Here is an 18,063-nt window from a genome sequence, read left to right as displayed (position 1 = left end):
ACAGCTTATTCAGGTAACTTGTTTTAATTAAATATACTTAAAGTTAACCATTGTCAGGGTTCAGACTGTACACTACTGTGGTTAATATAGAATAGAAGCAGAACAACCCAATTTTCTCCTCACTGTTGCCCCTGAGGAGAGGTGCAGCTAGGTTTGTTCTTTTGATGTCGAAAACCATGTTTTGGCAATGTATCCAAAAGTAGCCAGCATGCCACTGAATACCACTAACTTGGAATGGAAACAGTGTATTTTTGCCTTTGTTCTGTACTTGTGGGATTAATGGATAATAATAATAATATAATAATAATTTATTATTTATACCCCGCCCATCTGGCCGGGTCTCCCCAGCCACTCTGGGCGGCTTCCAACAGAAGAATAAAACACAATAATTTATTAAACATTAAAAGCCTCCCTGAACAGGGCTGCCTTCAGATGTCTTCTAAAAGTCTGGTAGTTGTTTTCCTTTTTGACATATGTTGGGAGGGCGTTCCACAGGGTAGGCGCCACCACCGAGAAGGATGCATCCAACTGCCCACTGTACTAAGATGGACTGATGTGATCCGGTAGGTATCTCCTTATAAACTGGGTTCTTCTGACTAATGAAAGTCTGTGCCTTCTAGCAGGCTTAAAAACTGAGAAGTCCCACATATCAAATCTTACCTCAGTCGCCTTAGGTCTGAACCTTCTAGCAGGCTTAAAAACTGAGAAGTCCCACATATCAAATCTTACCTCAGTCGCTTTAAGCAACCAACTGAAATGTGGGTCGAACAACTGAAAGAGATCTATACAAATAGAACAGAATTATTAACTAAAATACTGTGAAGTCAGATAATTGAAAACTTCTGCCTTGGACAATTGTAATAAACTAAAGTTGTACTCCTAAACACATTTACTAATAAGCAAATCCCCTTGGACTGACTTCAGAATATGCATTCTTACAATTGTGTTGTAAACTGTTTCTGTAAAAGGGATAGTTCAGAATATCAGGTAGACCAGAGAATCAAATATATGGTGTCACAGAAAGGACAAAAAGAACAGGATAACTGTGAAGAATTCATGGGGAACTGAGAAACTGCTTCAAAAGATGGAAAGTCACAGATGAAACGATATATGGATAAATATGATGATGAAATTATGGGAAAAATTCTTTGGCAATAGGGAAGACAGCATGCAATGGCTGTGAGGAAAAAGTCCAAGAGGATATAAGAATTTCAAGTCAAAAGTATGAAACGGCAGGAACGCAAATATTAATATTATACTTTGCTTTGAGAGACAATACTCACTCAAGAAAGCGTGCAGTGCAAAGGTGGAGATGAAGGACAGCAGTCAAGGTATATAAAGGAGTCAGGCAGGTAGGTGATGTTAAATGCTGACACATCTTTATTCTAAATCATAAATCATCACACACATCCCACATACGGTAAAGAAGACCACCTAACCCTTCTCTTACCACAAAAGAGAACCACCCACCCTGTCTGCCTGTAGCACCCTCCCCTGCACTGTCTTAAGAGATACAGTATGAGAACCCAACTTTCCAATGACTCCTGTTTGTACCCATACACCTCCGAAGCTTCGACCCACCAATTACTGATGGGTGGGGGGAAAAGACATGCCACGGTTGCTTGCGAGAAAGGTACACACGTACGCGCGCACGTGTCGGAGGAGGGGTGTGGGGAAGTGGGGCTTGACGGGACTAGGAGCACCAGGTTTCAATCGGGGCTTTTTTCTAGTGGGGGAGGGGGAGAGCAAGAGAAACATTGTATTGCGAGCCGCCCTGAGATCTACGGATGAAGGGCAATATACCCGCGCGCGCGCAATGTGTGTGTGTGTGTATTATATTATATTACATTACATTATATTGCTCCCCTCTCCTCTACTAGAAAAAAAGGAAGAGAGAAAAAAAAAGGAGCAGCAGATGTTTTCCAGCGGGAGCGGGCAGAAAAGAGAAAACATGGGCAAGATGTAAGAAACGTAAAGGGACCCGCGTGGGTGTGGAAACTCCCGTGCATGTGCCTGGAAGCGGGGGATGAGCGCGTTTCAAAAGGGCTCGGGGCGGGAGTGGGGAAGGGGAACCGGAGCTGCAGCAGCCGCCACCCCCACCCCAATCGACCCCACTCCTGATGCTCAGACGGGGATGATGTGGCGGCGGCGGAGCGGCGAAGAAAAGGAGGCGAAGGAGGTAGAAGCAGGTTCCGGACGGGGAGCGAGGCTGCTGCTGGAGCGGAGCCAAAGCGGGTGGAAGGAGAGGATAGCCAAAGCTGCTTCTTCTCCGCGAGGAGAGAAGCCGGAGGGAGCAGTAGAGCATGTGGGGCAAGACCCGACGTGGCTGCTGCTGCTGTGGGGCGCCAGGGGAAGCGGGCGGGATGATTCATCCTGTCCTCCTCCTCCTCGGCCGCCATTTTGGAGCCGCGGCTCCGTGACCCTCCGCGGGCTCTTCCTCCTCGGCTGGCCCGGCCCTGCCGCGTCCGCTTCCCCGTCTCCTCCCCTCACCTACTGCGAATCAGCGACCCGGGGCCAGCGGCCCCCTCCGTGGCCCAGCCCGCCGCCCGACTCTTCTTACCCGCCGGCCCGCGCCGCCTGCCCCAGACGAGCTCCCGCTCCCGCCTGGACGATCTCCGCGCCTGAGAGGAAAGGGGCGGGGCCAACGGTCCCGGGAGCTCCTCCCCCTTCCCCCCTGCGCCATCTTATTGTCAAACCCCACAAAGAAACGGTCGCCTACGCCCCCTTCTTCCCTCTCCCGCCTTGCTATTGGCGCGGAGGAGGCACGTGGGAGGCCTTCGGCACCGCCCGTCGCAGGCTTCGGGCTTCCCATTGGGTCGCGAGGGAAGCGGGGGAGACGCTCTCCGCTGAGATCATTCGCGCTGTTGTGGGGGGTGGGGGTGGAGATCGCTACGGGGATTTAGTCCCGCCCACCCGCCATTCGTTTTTCCTTCTCATTCTTGGGCCCTCGGCCGGGCATTGGTGCAGGGGGTTGCCATGGCACTCAGCCCCTCCCCCTCGGCTGTAAGTGGCTGGCCAGGAGGCAGGCGAAGTTTCAAACTCCTGCCAAAGGCTGGGCATGATTCGGAGGGGAATCCCACGCGCGTTTACATGGGAGTAAGCCTCGCCGAACTTCGGGCTGCTGCAACCCTACGCATTACTTCCGTGGGCTCCCTCTTCGATTCCTTTTAAGCGTTGACCCTGGTTTACTATGATATCCGAAACCTGCAAACTGTGGTTTAAATCAAATACCATAGACTACCGTTTTTGGTTTGAAGGCCCACGTGCTAACCATAGTTGCTGTTAATGCAGAACGGTAGCTGGGGGGGCATGGGTGTAACCAAGGGGCAGCTGCCCCCCATCAAGTAAAATCAATAAAAATACATAACTGAGGTTCTACCCCCCTAAAATGAAGCCTGCCCGCCCCAGATTCTGGCTACACTCATGGGGTGGGCTAGACGGTGTTTTTTGCCCCAGGGGAGGCCTCCAGAAGGGCACCATTGAGGCTCCCAGCTTGTGTGTGTGTGTGTGTGTGTGTGTGTGTGTGTGTGTGTGTAAATGCACATACACATGCCAAAATTTATTTGACCAGGGTGAAATAAAGCCCCCCTCCCCCGTGTTAAGCTATGGTTAGCACTCAATAGGAAACAGGGAGGCCTTGTATGCAGTGCTCCCCCCCCCAAAAAAAAATGTTTAGGGGTACTCTCATTTTGACTCAAGAAAATCACCATTTTATAGTTCAAATCGGGAAAAATAAATACAGTAAATGGACAAAAGTACAAAGATTCACAAAATGTTTAGAAGAAGAAGAAGAGTTTGGATTTGATATCCCGCTTTATCACCACCCTAAGGAGTCTCAAAGCGGCTAACGTTCTCCTTTCCCTTCCTCCCCCACAACAAACCCTCTGTGAGGTGAGTGGGACTGAGAGACTTCAAAGAAGTGTGACTAGTCCAAGGTCACCCAGCAGCTGCATGTGGAGGAGCGGAGACACGAACCCGGTCCACCAGATTACGAGACTCTTGTGCCCCCAGAAAAAAAGCACTGCTTGTATGCCATGAGTTCATTGCTACAAATTGTGTACAAATTATACTCATCTTAATCTTGCTCTCTTTTGGTGTTGACCATGCAACCTTTCAACTTTAATTGCTCTGGTACAGAAAGAAGCAGTGGTATTAAGTAACTGGGGCAGAATCAAGGGGTTTGTGTTGTTCAGCGTTATTGGTGAAGGTAAAGGGACCCCTGACCATTAGGTCCAGTCATGACCGACTCTGGGGTTGCGGTGCTCATCTCGCGTTATTGGCCGAGGGAGCCGGCGTACAGCTTCCAGGACATGTGGCCAGTATGACAAAGCCAGTTCTGGCGAACCAGAGCAGCGCACGGAAATGCCGTTTACCTTCCCGCTGTAGCGGTACCTATTTATCTACTTGCACTTTGACATGCTTTCGAACTGCTAGGTTGGCAGGAGCTGGGACCGAGCAACGGGAGCTCACCCCGTCGCAGGGATTCGAACCGCCGACCTTCTGATCGGCAAGCCCTAGGCTCAGTGGTTTAACCACTACCAGTGTTATTGGTAATGACCTGTTAAAATGTCACAAAGTAAGTCATTTTATCCTTTTGACTTTCTTTGCGCCACTCATCTGCCTATTTTCTGTTTCCTCTTCTCAGAGGTTGCTTTCAGAATCAGCTATCCATTACCTGGGGGGAAACAGGATGCTGGACTAGATGGGCCATTGGCCTGATCCAGCAGGTTCTTATGTTCTTAAGAGCCCTCAAAGTGGCTGGTCAGGTATCAATGGGAAGCCCATGAGCAGGAGCTGAGCTCCACTGCACTCTTGCCCCACTTGTGACTCCCAACAGCTGGTATTCAAAGGCATGCTACCTCTGATTGTCAGGAATACAAGAGAATGCTTCCCCCCCCCAAAGCCCAGTTTCAGAGGTAGAAAGGCCGTCCAAGGTGCCAGAGAAGGCATCTCCAGGAACATGGGTGCCTATGACTGATGTGCTGCTTCAAAACCTCTGATTCAAAACTACCACGGTATTGAAGCCCTGGGAATGAGGCAGCAGAGAGGTGGCTCTGAGCTCCATTCACATACACTGGCGAGAACCAGTGGGGGGTGTAGTGATTAGGGCAGAGCGTTCCAAACTCCTCATGTCGGTGACACACTTTTTAGACATGTATCATTTCGCGACACAGTAATTCAGTTTTACTAGCAAACCAGAGGTTAAACTAACCCCTTCCCAGCCCCGGGAGAAGTGCAGGGAGCGTTTGCACAGCACATCTACACGCTGCAGCCGACACACTTAACGTGTTGCGACACACAGTTTGGAAAGCTCTGGATTAGGGTGTTGGACGAAGGTTCTGCAAATATAACAGGCAACCTTTTTAAGTAAGGCGCTTCTGGCAATCATCATATCCAGCTATTCCTGATGCCTTCCCTCTTTGCTGTTTTTTTGTTTGTTTCCTCTCTCTTGCTTTCCAGCTCGCCTAGCCTGTTTTTGAAACTTTGCCAATTGTTGTGTCGAGCTCTGCTAAAAGGGTGCTCCTCACTGGTGCCGCCTGCCTGCCTGCTTGCCTTTCAGTGATCAGGAGAGGGGGAAGGGGAAGAAAGCAGGTTTGCTCCAGGCGACAAAGGAGAAAGGAGTGAAATGCAGCCAGAGAAGCAGTAGCAAAGCTGCAGTTTCCTGCAGAACAAGGATCTTTATAGGCAAGGCAAGCAAGGAGCTGGGGGGGGGGGAGAGAAGGCAGGGCTGGAGCCTGGAAAGAGAAAATGAAGAAAGGAGAATTGTTGTAGAAGCAAAGCGCACGAACACACACACACACACACACACACACACACACACACACACAGGGATTTCAGAACAGCAGGGTCAGACAAAGGGCCCAACTACTAGGAGAGACACAACAGAGAGGACCTTGAGCTGCCTGAGAGCAAATAAAAGTTTTTTGGGCACACCAAGAATGGTGGGGACTGCAAGTCTTATTTGGTCGGAGGCTCTGCGTCAGCGTCACTCAACGTAAGCCAAAAGGGTTGGAGACAAAACAAAGACAAGCTAGGCAAGAAATGAAGTGCCTTGGTGCAAAATGGATAAATGACATTCATTGGTAATCATGACTTTTAGGTCACATCCACACACCATGCATTCAAAACACACGACTCTCCCCCACACACCCCAGAATCCTGGGAACTGTGGTTTTAAGAGCATAAGGCAGGCCTGCTGGATGGGTGCAGTGGAGCATCTATTCCAAAATCCTCTTCTCCCAGTAGCCAACCAGATGCTTGTGGGAAGCCTGCATGGTTACCCCTCGTACAGGCAACACTTCCCAGTGCCTTTAACAAACTGCAGTTCCAAGGTTTCTTCGCATGAGTGTGGATTGGGGGGGGGGCAGGTAAGCCATGCACTCTCTAAAGGTTAGGTGAGGATGTAACCTTATTCACACAGACAATCAAATACCTTGTGCGGTTTCCCCATTAAGGTGCTGTCTAGGGCCAGTTATAATCCCTACACACAGTTTCAAACACCAGCAATGAGAGCACAGTGGGAATGTGAACATAGCCTGGATCAGAAAATGTTCCCTCTAGCTCAGTATTGTTTAATAGCAGCAGCTCTCAAGGGTTTCTGAAAGCCCTTCCGCAAAGGGCTAGTGAACAGTTTAAAGGAAGGTGGCGTCCATACCCCCCTGCCAAAATCACTTTCCCCCATCCATTTTTCTCTCTTCCGGAATAAAATATGTATTGTTGTTGTTGTTGTTTAGTCGTGTCCGACTCCTCGTGACCCCATGGACCAGAGCACGCCAGGCACCCCTGTCTTCCACCGCCTCCCGCAGTTTGTCTACACAGCCTTTAAAAATCAGCGCCTGAATTTGCTTGACCTCCTCTTCCCTCCTCAGCCCTTTTTCCTTCTGTGTCCGGACTTCAAGGTTGCAATCCTGAGGCAGGGACTCTTCCTCGAGACTTGCCCAATAATGCCCATAGCCCTAGCGGGAGCTGCAACCTTATTTCCCTCTTGCACATTTGCTAACGGAAACATGTAATGCTACCGACCTCCTCCTCCGGGCCACCAGATCTGTAGGAAACTTTTTGCAGATCTTGCAAGTGAGTCATGAGCAGCTGCCTTTCAGCCCTGCTGAGGATTCCCTGCCACCACTGGCCAGAGGCTGGAGCTGCAGGAGTTTCATGCTCGGACCAATGTTTCGGAGCCCTGGGAGTCAGGTGACTGATAAAAGAGCCAATCACAGCCCACTTTCTGCCATATGTACTCCCTTATAAGGAGACTTTCCTGGCTGGTTTTTCAGTATATAGCCAGCCTAGCCCTGCACCTTAGATTCTTTGGTCTTTGCTTCCTCCCTCCAGCTGACATGTGTCTTCCCTCTTCCTCTCCCTTGGTCCCAAGAAACATTGTTTTTTGTTCTTTGTCTGGACCATGAGCCTCCCCCTTGCTTGCCTCCTTTCCTTGTAAACAAAATGCATGCCGTTTCCCTCAGCAGATGTACGGTTCCTCTGATGTGGATTGCTGGTACTGTAGCTTTTAGGTTTTTCAAAGGCTGCTTCACCCAGCATGCCTTGCTGCAACCTGATATTTCTTATTAGTACTGTATTTTAAAACCAGGGACCTAATTCTGTCCGCAAAGCAGCTCTTCCGGATTGTTGCAATGAGCAGACTGGGTCTCTTTTCCATCACACCCAACAAAATATGATTTATGATGTATTTGTGATGTTCTGCTATGTTCTAACCACCAGTGTGGTGTAGTGGTTAAGAGTAGTAGACTCGTAATCTGGGGAACCGGGTTCGCGTCTCCGCTCCTCCACATGCAGCTGCTGGGTGACCTTGGGCTAGTCACACTTCTCTGAAGTCTCTCAGCCTCACTCACCTCACAGAGTGTTTGTTGTGGCGGAGGAAAGGAAAGGAGAATGTTAGCCAGTTTGAGACTCCGTTGGGTAGGGATAAAGCGGGATATCAAATCCAAACTCGTCTTCCTCTTCCTCTTCCCCCTCCCCCTCCCCCCCCTCCTCCTCCTTCTTCCTCTTCCTCCTCCTCTTCTTCTTCTTCTTCTTCTTCTTCTTCTTCTTCTTCTTCTTCTTCTTCTTCTTCTTCTTCAGCACTCCAGGACTTATTTGCATGAAACGTGGCATAGAAATAAAATAAATAATAATCCCCCCCCTTTCCCTTCCTACTTTCTTCTTCTTGGCCTTAACATCTAGCCTGCTTTGTGACAGTTGCAGCTGGGCCTCATAGTATACAGCGGAACCTCGGTTTATGAACACCTCGGTTTATGAATTTTCGGTTTATGAACACCGTGGACCCATCTGGAACGGATTAATTCACTTTCCATTACTTTCAATGGGAAAGTTCGCTTCAGTTTATGAACGCTTCAGTTTATGAACAGACTTCCGGAACCAATTACACCCATGCTTCGGGTTAAGTACGCTTCAGGTTGAGTACTCCGCAGACCCGTCTGGAATGGATTAATCCACTTTACATTACTTTCAATGGGAAAGTTCGCTTCAGTTTATGAACGCTTCAGTTTATGAACAGACTTCCGGAACCAATTGTGTTCATAAACCAAGGTACCACTGTATATTCATTGCTATTCTTCTTAGATTCCCCACTCCCGCCAGAAACTTGTTGGAACCTGCCATTTTTGCCTGCGTAAATCCTTGCCTGCCTCTGCGGTGCAGCACTTAGCATGTTGCTAACAAAAACAGGGGAGTTTGGCTCCCCATGGAATTGTGAGGCTTACTGACTGAACCTAGGCCTCTCTCAGCCTATCTTGCAGAGTTGTTCTTGGGATAAAAACCTAAGATTATGAACATCACTCTTGAGACCTTGGAAGGGCTGGACAAAAAGGATATATTTAAAAACAAGTTATGAATGGCTCCACTGCTACACTGAGAACAACGGGAGAAGTATTACTGCTGGGCCGACCCTACCATTAGACAAGAGTGAGGCAGCCATCTCGGGGGGGGGGCAGGGGCGACAGAAGCTTGGGAGTGGGCATACGCAGACCCAAGGCCTTCAGCATGGTGGCATCTCCCCATTGGAAATCCTTTTCATTCATTCATCTTTATCCCAGTCTGCCTCTGTACTGGATTTGAAATTGTTTTTGATTGCTTTTTTTATCTGTGCAACTCTTTTAATTGCTCGTTGTTTTGACTATAAGATCACTTTGAGATATTTTGTGGGAAGTCGTTTAAGTACGGTAAGCAAGCAAAACAGAAAACAAAAACAAAAAAAAACTGTCCCCCATGCCCAGAACTCAAACCAAAGGCTTCAAGTTAAAAGAACGGAGATTCTGAATAAACATCAGGAAAAACTTTCTGACGGTAGGAGTTGTTTGACAGTGGAACGGGCTCCCATGAAAGGTGGCAGACCCTCTTTCCTTGGAGGTTTTTAAGCAGAGGTTGGGTGGCCACCTGTGATGGGTGCTTTAGCTGAGATCCCTGCATTGCAGGGGGCTGGACTAGATGACCCCTGGGTCTCTTCCAACTTTGCAATTCTATGTTTCTAGAGATGACTATACTAAAATGAGTGGTTAAACTGCTGATTTTTTTTCTTCCTTCAGATATATAGCTGCTGAAATAGCCTAGCCTTTTCTGCCCTCTAGTGACCATAACCACACACTGCACCTCAGACAAGTAAACAGATTAGAAACGTCCATTCTTTCCCAAATACAAACTTGAGTCCAAAAGTAGCAGCCAGGCAACTGGAATCGTCACTTGACGGCTGCCCGTCTCAGGGGCCACATGAAGGCTGCCAACAATGACATTGCCCACACTAGGAAACTTTGCACAGATAATGCCTGCTCTGTCTATGGTCAGTGGGTTTTTTTTTGGGGGGGGTGTTATTGGGTTGCTTTTATTTTTATTATGTACTAGTCTCATCCAGCCCATTAAGAAAACGGGTGCTAGAGGTGCGACGGGGCTGCAGCCTTCCCTCCCTTTCTGCCCGCGGCCCGGAATGCAATTAAACAAAGCGCTCTCCTATCGTGTCCCGCGGCCGAGCACAGAGAGGGAGGGAAGGCCGCGGCCCCGTCGCTCCTCCCATGGGCCAGGTAGGGTTGTCAGGAGGAGGCAGTGGCGGACCAAGATGGCGGCATCGGGCTCCGAGGCCGCGGCCCGCGGTGGCAGCGGGAGCCGGACCGGGCTCCCGCCGCCGCGGCCCCAGAGCCCAATGCCGCCATCTTGGTCCGCCGCTGCAGGGGAATGGGAGGCAGAGGGTTGAGGTGGGGAGAGAACGCGTGCGCGTGTACGTCCCGCCTCTTCGTCCAGTCCCTGTGTCCGTGCGGCACATGCGCATTAGCGCGGACACAGGGACACAGGGACTGGATGCCGAGACACAGGGACTTTATTATATAGAATTTTGTGTTTTTATATTGTGTTGTAACCGTCCTGAAACCTGCGGGTATAGGACGGTATAGGTAAAGGGACCCCTGACCGTTAGGTCTAGTCGCGGACGACTCTGGGGTTGCGGCGCTCATCTCACTTTACTGGCCGAGGGAGCCGGCGTACAGCTTCCGGGTCATGTGTCCAGCATGACTAAGCCACTTTTGGCAAACCAGAGCAGTGCACGGAAATGCCGTTTATGTTCCCGCCAGAGCGTTACCTATTTATCTACTTGCACTCTGACGTGCTTTTGAATTGCCAGGTGGGCAGGAGCTGGGACCGAACAACAGGAGCTCACCCCATCGCTGGGATTCGAACTGTCGACCTTCCGATCGGCAAGTCCTGGGCTCAGTGGTTTAGACCACAGCGCCACCCGTGTCCCATATAGGACGGTATGCAAATGTAATTAATCATCACCACCACCAAGATTATCATTGTGGGCTGGCCGAGTCAGGAGAATTCAGATGGTGGGTTTGCCAAGGACCCAGGCGAAGGGCTCCAGTGGAATGTGAGCCTCTACCAGGATTGGGGCAGCCTGATAGAGAGGATCCCTCAACCTGCTCTCTAGTCCCATCTGTCTGTGCAATGAGAGTTGTGATCCCTGCTTCCCTCTCCAGCCCCCCATCTCCCTCTCAACAGCTGTCGGGGTCTCCCTCTGACACTTCCATGGTACCTGCCTATGGCACCCACCCTGGCACCGTAAGATACTGGGAATCACTCTGCCTTTCCACAGGGGAATGTTCTGCTGGTCCTGGCGGCCTCTGGGGAGGCAGAGAGACTTTCCCTTTCACCTAGGTAGAGGAGGAGCCTGTGAGAAATTGCAGGAATGCTCACTGCACTAAGTTTGCCTGCCCTAAATGTTATGAAAATGATGTACAGATGGCATTTAACACCAGCTAAACTGGCTAAAAGGGACCCAGGTGGCGCTGTGGTTAAACCACTGAGCCTAGGGCTTGCCGATCAGAAGGTCGGCGGTTCGAATCCCTGTGACGGGGTGAGCTCCCATTGCTTGGTCCCAGCTCCTGCCAACCTAGCAGTTCGAAAGCACGTCAAAATGCAAGTAGATAAATAGGAACCGCTACAGCAGGAAGGTAAACGGCGTTTCCATGTGCTGCTCTGGTTTGCCAGAAGCGGCTTTGTCATGCTGGCCACATGACCTGGAAGCTATACGCCGGCTCCCTCGGCCAATAATGCGAGATGAGCGCGCAACCCCAGAGTCGGTCACGACTGGACCTAATGGTCAGGGGTCCCTTTACCTTTACCTTTTTAAACTGGCTAAAATGTACAAGACAAGAACTAATGAATGCTGGAAATGTAAAGAAAGGGAAGGTATCTTCTACCACATGTGGTGGACTTGTAAAGAGGTAAAGGCTTTCTGGGAAATGGTATATAATGAATTAAAAGAAAATGTTTAAAAATACTTTTGTTAAAAAACCAGAAGCCTTTTTACTGGGTGAAGAGATACCAAGGGAAGATAAAAGATTGTTTATGTACGCAACAACTGCAACAAGAATTCTTTTAGCCCCCAAAATGGAAATAACAAGAAGTACCAACGAAAGAAGAGTGGCAGATGAAGATGATGGACTTTGCAGAACTGGCGAAGCTGACAGGAAAAATCCGAAACCAGACTTCCGGTCGAGGCGCGCTGGCGGAGAGACACGCTTGGAAAGAGCTCCGTGACCGTAGAAATCCAAGCGGCCAAGAGCTAAGCGAGAGGGGGGGGCAGCGTCAATTCCCCCCCCCAGCTTTAGCGATAGCACGGGGCTATCGTGAAACAGGAAAAAAGCGGCGCGAGAGGCAGAACTCCGCTCCCCGGCACTGAAATACGGTGGAAGGGGGAGGAGAGGAGCCAAGCGCAAACTTACTAGCGGCTCTTTGGCAAGACGCTCCTTTTTGAACTCCCGTTCAGCAAGCACCGAGGCACTCCGACCTAAGATTATAAGAAAACCGCCAACGACGATCGAAGGTGAGGCGTGAAGGTGGGAGGAGAGGAGAGGAGAGAAAAAGTGAGGCGGCAAGAGAGAAGGAAAGTCGGAGGGTTGCCGTGCTCCCACTGGGGAAGAAACTTGTAAAGGCGCGACTTTGTATGGACATTTAAGATTCTTAATTGAGGGAAGCATTCACCAAGTTGCTACCAAGTTGTGATAATTTTAACGGAAAGCCTGAAGCAAGCCCACGCCGGCACAATTTAGTGGAGGCGGCAGGCGAGCGGGAGGCGAAAGAGACGAGACAAAGAGGAGGAGTTGATCGAAAGTAAGACTGATTGGTGTGCGGAGGAAGGGAGGAATCCCTATTTTACTTCACGAACTTTGGAACGGAGCTAGGAGGGCAGAGAATATTAAAGATGGAGGACGGATTTTAGCAGATTCATGCAGCCTATGGACTTCCCCCTTCTTTAAGGAAGTGAGTAGTGTAATGATGGATAATTGAGTGATGAAGTGCTCACCCCTATAGTAAAGAAGGAACTGAGGAGTGAGGATTAGTGGCAGAGAGCGACATCTGGAGGCGGGGAGGAATATTTACCCCCCAATGAAACTGAGTCTTTAAACTTGTATTTTAAAAGGCAAGCAGTTGGAGAAAAGAAATTAAAGACAAGAAGGGGAGTTCACTCTTTGCATGGAGAGAGGAATTAATGCGATAACAGCCTAATAGTGGGGAACTCCCAGTGAGAGAGAAACGGGACATCTATGAAATAGTAATCCTTAAGTCTGACAATATGAATAAAAATAAAACGCAAGCAACATCGGCATCAGCAAATCAAGCTAGGAGACAATCATCATCTCCAGATAATGACGCCCTATTAGACATTAAAGAACTCATTACGGAGATGAATAAATCTCTGAGTGACAAACTAGATGCCGTAGAGTCCAAAATAGAGACTGTAGAGTCTAAAATAGAACAAAACTCCAAAATGATTGCGGATATGTCTGGACAAATAACAGAACTAAGCACCAAAAACAAAGAGCTGGATAAAGCAATAAAAGAGACAAACCAGAAAGTGAATAAACAGGAGGAGGCTATTAAAAAAGTGGTGCAAGAAACAAAAGAACTGAGAAGACTCCATAATAAAGAGGAGGATGACAGAAGAGATTGGAGGAAAAGATGTGAAGAACTAGAGGACCAGCTGGCATTAATTGAAATGAGGCAGAAGGCCCTGATTCTCCGAGTGAGAGGTGTCCCAGAGGCCCAAAATGAACAGATTGAAGAAAGATTGGTGAAGGAATTGGCGGCGTGGCTAAAGGTAAAGGAAGAGGACTTATGGATGGACGTGGATAAAATCTATAGAGTAAAGATGGACAAAAAGAAGAAGATGATAGGAGATTGCATGCTCCATCTGAATTCACCTCTATTGAAGGATAAGATCTTACAAAGGAAGAAGAAAGAGGAGCTTGTAATTGACGGGAGAGTGATAGCCATCTACAAAGAAATACCGAAAAGGTTTAGATTGAAAAGACAAAAATATAAAAGCTTGACAGATGTCCTGAGGAGAAGAGGAATTTGGTACACCTGGGAGTACCCAGAAGGTGTGACTTTTTTTTATAAGGAAAGAAGGAAGACGATAAAATCAGCTGATGAAGCGGAGAAATTCAGCAGAAGACTTAAGAATGAGATAGGAGGGGAGGAGGGCGACATTGAAGAAGGTCAAGTAGAAGAATAAAAGGGGGAGGGGGAAAGAATTGGCTGCATGTATTTTTCTTTGTTTTGATTAGATTAACTGTTTTTTTTTCCTTTTTTTTTTCTTGATAAACGATTAAGGGGGGGGTTTCGGGCTTTGAAGCCGTCAGAATAATATACAAGATCTGACATAAGTCTCCGTATAATCCATCTATTTTCCATTGTAGGTGCAGGGTAAAGCGTGAGCTTTATCGGTTGGTTTGAGTTATTAAAGTGAAATTATAAAGTGATGAATCTTAAGGTGGTCTCGTGGAATGTGAATGGCCTGAATAATAAATTGAAGAGGAATAAGGTAGAACACATCCTGAAGAAAGGTGCCTGGGATGTGATCTGCCTCCAAGAAACACATGTAGCAAATAGACATAAGAGAGTTTTAGAAAACAAAAGGTTGGGCGAGGTATACACATCGTTGGATGAGAGAAAGAAGAGGGGTGTAGCCACCTATGTTAAGAAAAACATTAAGACAGAAAAGATCCTCCAGGACGGAGAAGGAAGAATGGTGGGTACAAGGCTACACTTACCAGGAGGTAATGTGATAGTAATTAACATCTATGCACCCAATGGAGGTAAATCTGGCTTTTTTAGAAAGTTAAGAGATCAGATGAGTAAGGTAATAGAAGGGGAGGAAATCATCTTAAGGGGAGATTTTAATGGGGTCTGGAATGCAGAAATGGATAGAACTAATAAAGAGAGAAAGAGTAGTGGAGAACTACCAAAAGAGTTTAGAGATTTAATAGAGGAATACGAATTAAAAGATGGTTGGAGAATAAGAAACCCTAAGGAAAAGAAGTTCTCTCATTACTCAGATCTCCATAAGTCGGCAGCCAGACTAGATATGGCGTGGCTATCCGCAAATCTGATGTTAAAAGTGACAAATAGCGAAATTTTACCAAAATCAATAAGTGATCATAACCCGGTAATGGTAAATTTGAAAGAGAAAGAAGGCAGGAAAGGTAGGTGGCGAATGGATGAAGGGATATTAAATGATGAGGGGTTCGTCGCAAAGGTGAAAAAGTTATTGATGGAATTCTTTCAAGTGAATATGAGAGAGGGCTCGAACATAACAACAGTCTGGGAGGCGAGTAAAGCTTTCGTGAGAGGCATTTATATTCAACAAAAAAGTAGAATTAATAGAGAGAGGAGGGAAAGAATTAAAAAAATAGAAAAGGAAATAGAAGAGAAGGAGAAGGAATTGGGAAAAAATCCAAAAGATTTAAAAATAGTAAATCAGATCAAAATTTTACAAAATAGTCTGTCAATGGTGATAGGGAATGAAATTGAAAAAAAGATAAAATGGGCAAAACAAAGACAGTTTGAATTAGGAGGGAAAGCCGGACGTTTGTTAGCATGGCAATTGAGGAAAAAGCAGGAAAGTAGCCTAATTACAAGTATCAGGGAGGGGAGAAAATTTGGACAAAAAGGGAGGATATTCAGAAGTGTTTTCTAAATTATTATAAACACCTATATAAAGAGGAGAATATAAGTGAGGAGAAATTGAATAAGTATTTTAGGAAATTGAATTTGACCAAAATAAAAGATGAAGAGAGAAGAGAATTAAATACCCCAATATTAAAAGAGGAAATATTAGAGGCAATACAAAAATTAAAACAAGGAAAGTCGCCCGGGACAGACGGTTTAGTAAATCAACATTATAAAATTTTTAAAGATGAAATATTAGAAATATATCAAAAATTGGCTAATGAGATTTTGGAAAGGGGAGTTTTTCCCAACTCCTGGCAAGAAGCTTTCATTGTTTTGATCCCAAAGGAAAATAATAAAAAGGAGGAGGTGGGAAATTTTAGACCTATATCCCTTTTAAATTCGGATTACAAAATTTTTGCGCTGATCCTTGCAAATAGATTAAAGAAAGTATTAAATAGGATATTGGGCAAAGATCAGCAAGGATTTCTGCCCAAGCGTAAGATGCACAATAATATGAGAATTCTCCTAGACGCGATCGAGTTCCTCGACTGGCACCCGAGCCAAAAGGTAGCCTTTGTTTTCCTCGACGCTGAGAAAGCGTTTGATAATCTGATTTGGAAATTTATGAAGAAAACAATGGAAGAGATTGGGATTGAGGGAAATTTTCTAAGGGGAATTAATGCGATATATAAAGAGCAATCAGCTAAATTGTTAATAAATGGCGAAGCCACAGAGGAATTCGAGATTAAAAAAGGTACGAGGCAGGGATGTCCATTGTCCCCTCTCCTATTTATTCTATCAATAGAATGTTTAATTAAGGAGATAAAAGAAGACAAAAATATCAAAGGGTTGAGAGTCAGGAAGAGTGAGATCAAACTTAAGGCCTTTGCGGACGACATCTTAATAATAATGGAGGACCCAGCAGATTCGGTAGGTAAATTGAAATTTAATTTAAAAAATTATGGGGAAATAGCAGGATTTAAAGTGAATATGGGGAAAACCAAAATGATTGTTAAAAATTTGAGGGAAAAGGAAGCGAAAGAATTAGAATTGGCTACGGGCTGGGAGGTGGCGAAGAAGGTAAAATATTTGGGAATAATAGTGACAAAGAATAATGTTAATTTGTATGAGAACAATTACAGAAGGCTGTGGAAGGAAATTGAAAAAGATCTAGAGAAATGGGATAATCTACACCTATCCATAATGGGAAGAATTTCAACGATAAAAATGATGATATTGCCAAAAATCTTATTTTTGTTTCAGATGTTGCCAATTATCGGGAAATTAGAGATTTTTAATAATTGGAAGAGAATTTTAAGTAGATTTATTTGGGGTAAAAAGAAACCTAGAATACAGTTTAAATTATTAACGGATAGCAAGGAGAGGGGAGGTTGGGGTGTACCGGATTTAAAATTATATTATGCAGCGGCAAATTTGTGCTGGTTAAAAGAATGGATTGTGTTAGACAATAGGGAAATTTTAGATCTGGAGGGATTTAGAAATTCTCTTGGGTGGCACGCATACCTTCTGCAAGAAAATGAAAAGATATATAAGGAATTTACCGACCACGTAATCAAAAATTCGATATTCAGGATATGGTTGGAATTTAGGAAATTATTAGAACCAAAGACACCGTGGTGGGCATCACCCTTTGAAATAACGGCCCTGGGGGGGGGAGGAAGAAATAAGGAAAAGTGGCTAACGTACCAGGACCTGATAAAGGAGGTAGACAAGCAGTACACATTGACACCATATGAGGAGGTGAAAAATTGCTGTGCAAGCTGGTTACAATATACTCAAATACAAAGCTTATTTAAGAAGCATAGGGAAGTCGGTTTTCAGAAAAATAAATCAAAATTACAAGAATTGTTAATTGAAAATGAGGGGAAACAATTGGCAGCAATATATAAATTTTTGTTGGAGTGGAATCTAAAGGACGAATTAGTTAAAGATGTTATGGTAAAATGGGCACAAGATTTCGGTAGGACTATTGAGTGTATAAAATGGGAGAATTTGTGGCTAGAAAGTATGAGATTTACAGCTTGCACAGCAATTAAGGAAAACACAATGAAGATGGTATATAGGTGGCACCTGACACCAGAGAAATTAAGGAAGATATATAAAGAAGGCTCAAATAAGTGTTGGAAATGCCACGAACAAATTGGAACGTACATGCATTGTTGGTGGCAGTGTAAAAAAATACAAGGGTTCTGGAACATAATCTATGAGAAGTTAAAGAGGATGTTAAAGTGTACATTTGGGAAATCCCCAGAGCTGTTCTTACTGAGTATGGTTCCCAAAGACATACCCAAGGATAGAAGGAATATTTTATTATATGCGGTGGTAGCAGCAAGGACCCTTATAGCACAGAAATGGAAAAGAGAGGAGACACCGACGGTTTGTGAGTGGCAAAACAAAGTAATAGAGTATATGAATTTAGCAAAGATGACAGCGTATATAAGAAATACCCCGAAACAAAAAATCCAAAGCGAGTGGAAATTATTAGATGATTATTTAATAAAAGAGGGATTAAATTCCGAATTGGTGATATGTTTAAATTAAGATCCGTACAAAGAGATAATATATGTTAGGTTAAAGTAAGGG

The 18,063-nt window shown here is 46.0% G+C and overlaps 1 protein-coding gene across 4 annotated transcripts in view; it reads right to left on the bottom strand.

The window, feature by feature from the left end:
• The window catches only part of CDCA4 (cell division cycle associated 4), a 571,510-nt gene that overhangs the window by 8,768 nt on the left and 544,679 nt on the right, over positions 1-18,063 (bottom strand). Inside the window, exon 2 of one of the 4 annotated variants that reach the window (XM_060271559.1) lies at positions 730-1,440. The gene's annotated coding sequence lies outside the window, so the exon portion shown is untranslated. Of the gene's footprint in view, positions 1-729; positions 2,636-18,063 lie in introns of those variants that run through there. The other 3 variants (XM_060271557.1, XM_060271562.1, XM_060271552.1) reach the window with 3 other exon arrangements.

This window comes from Zootoca vivipara, chromosome 1 (genome assembly GCF_963506605.1).
Source record: "Zootoca vivipara chromosome 1, rZooViv1.1, whole genome shotgun sequence".
Taxonomy (NCBI): Eukaryota; Metazoa; Chordata; class Lepidosauria; order Squamata; family Lacertidae; genus Zootoca; species Zootoca vivipara.
This window is presented reverse-complemented; position numbering and strand designations above follow the sequence as displayed.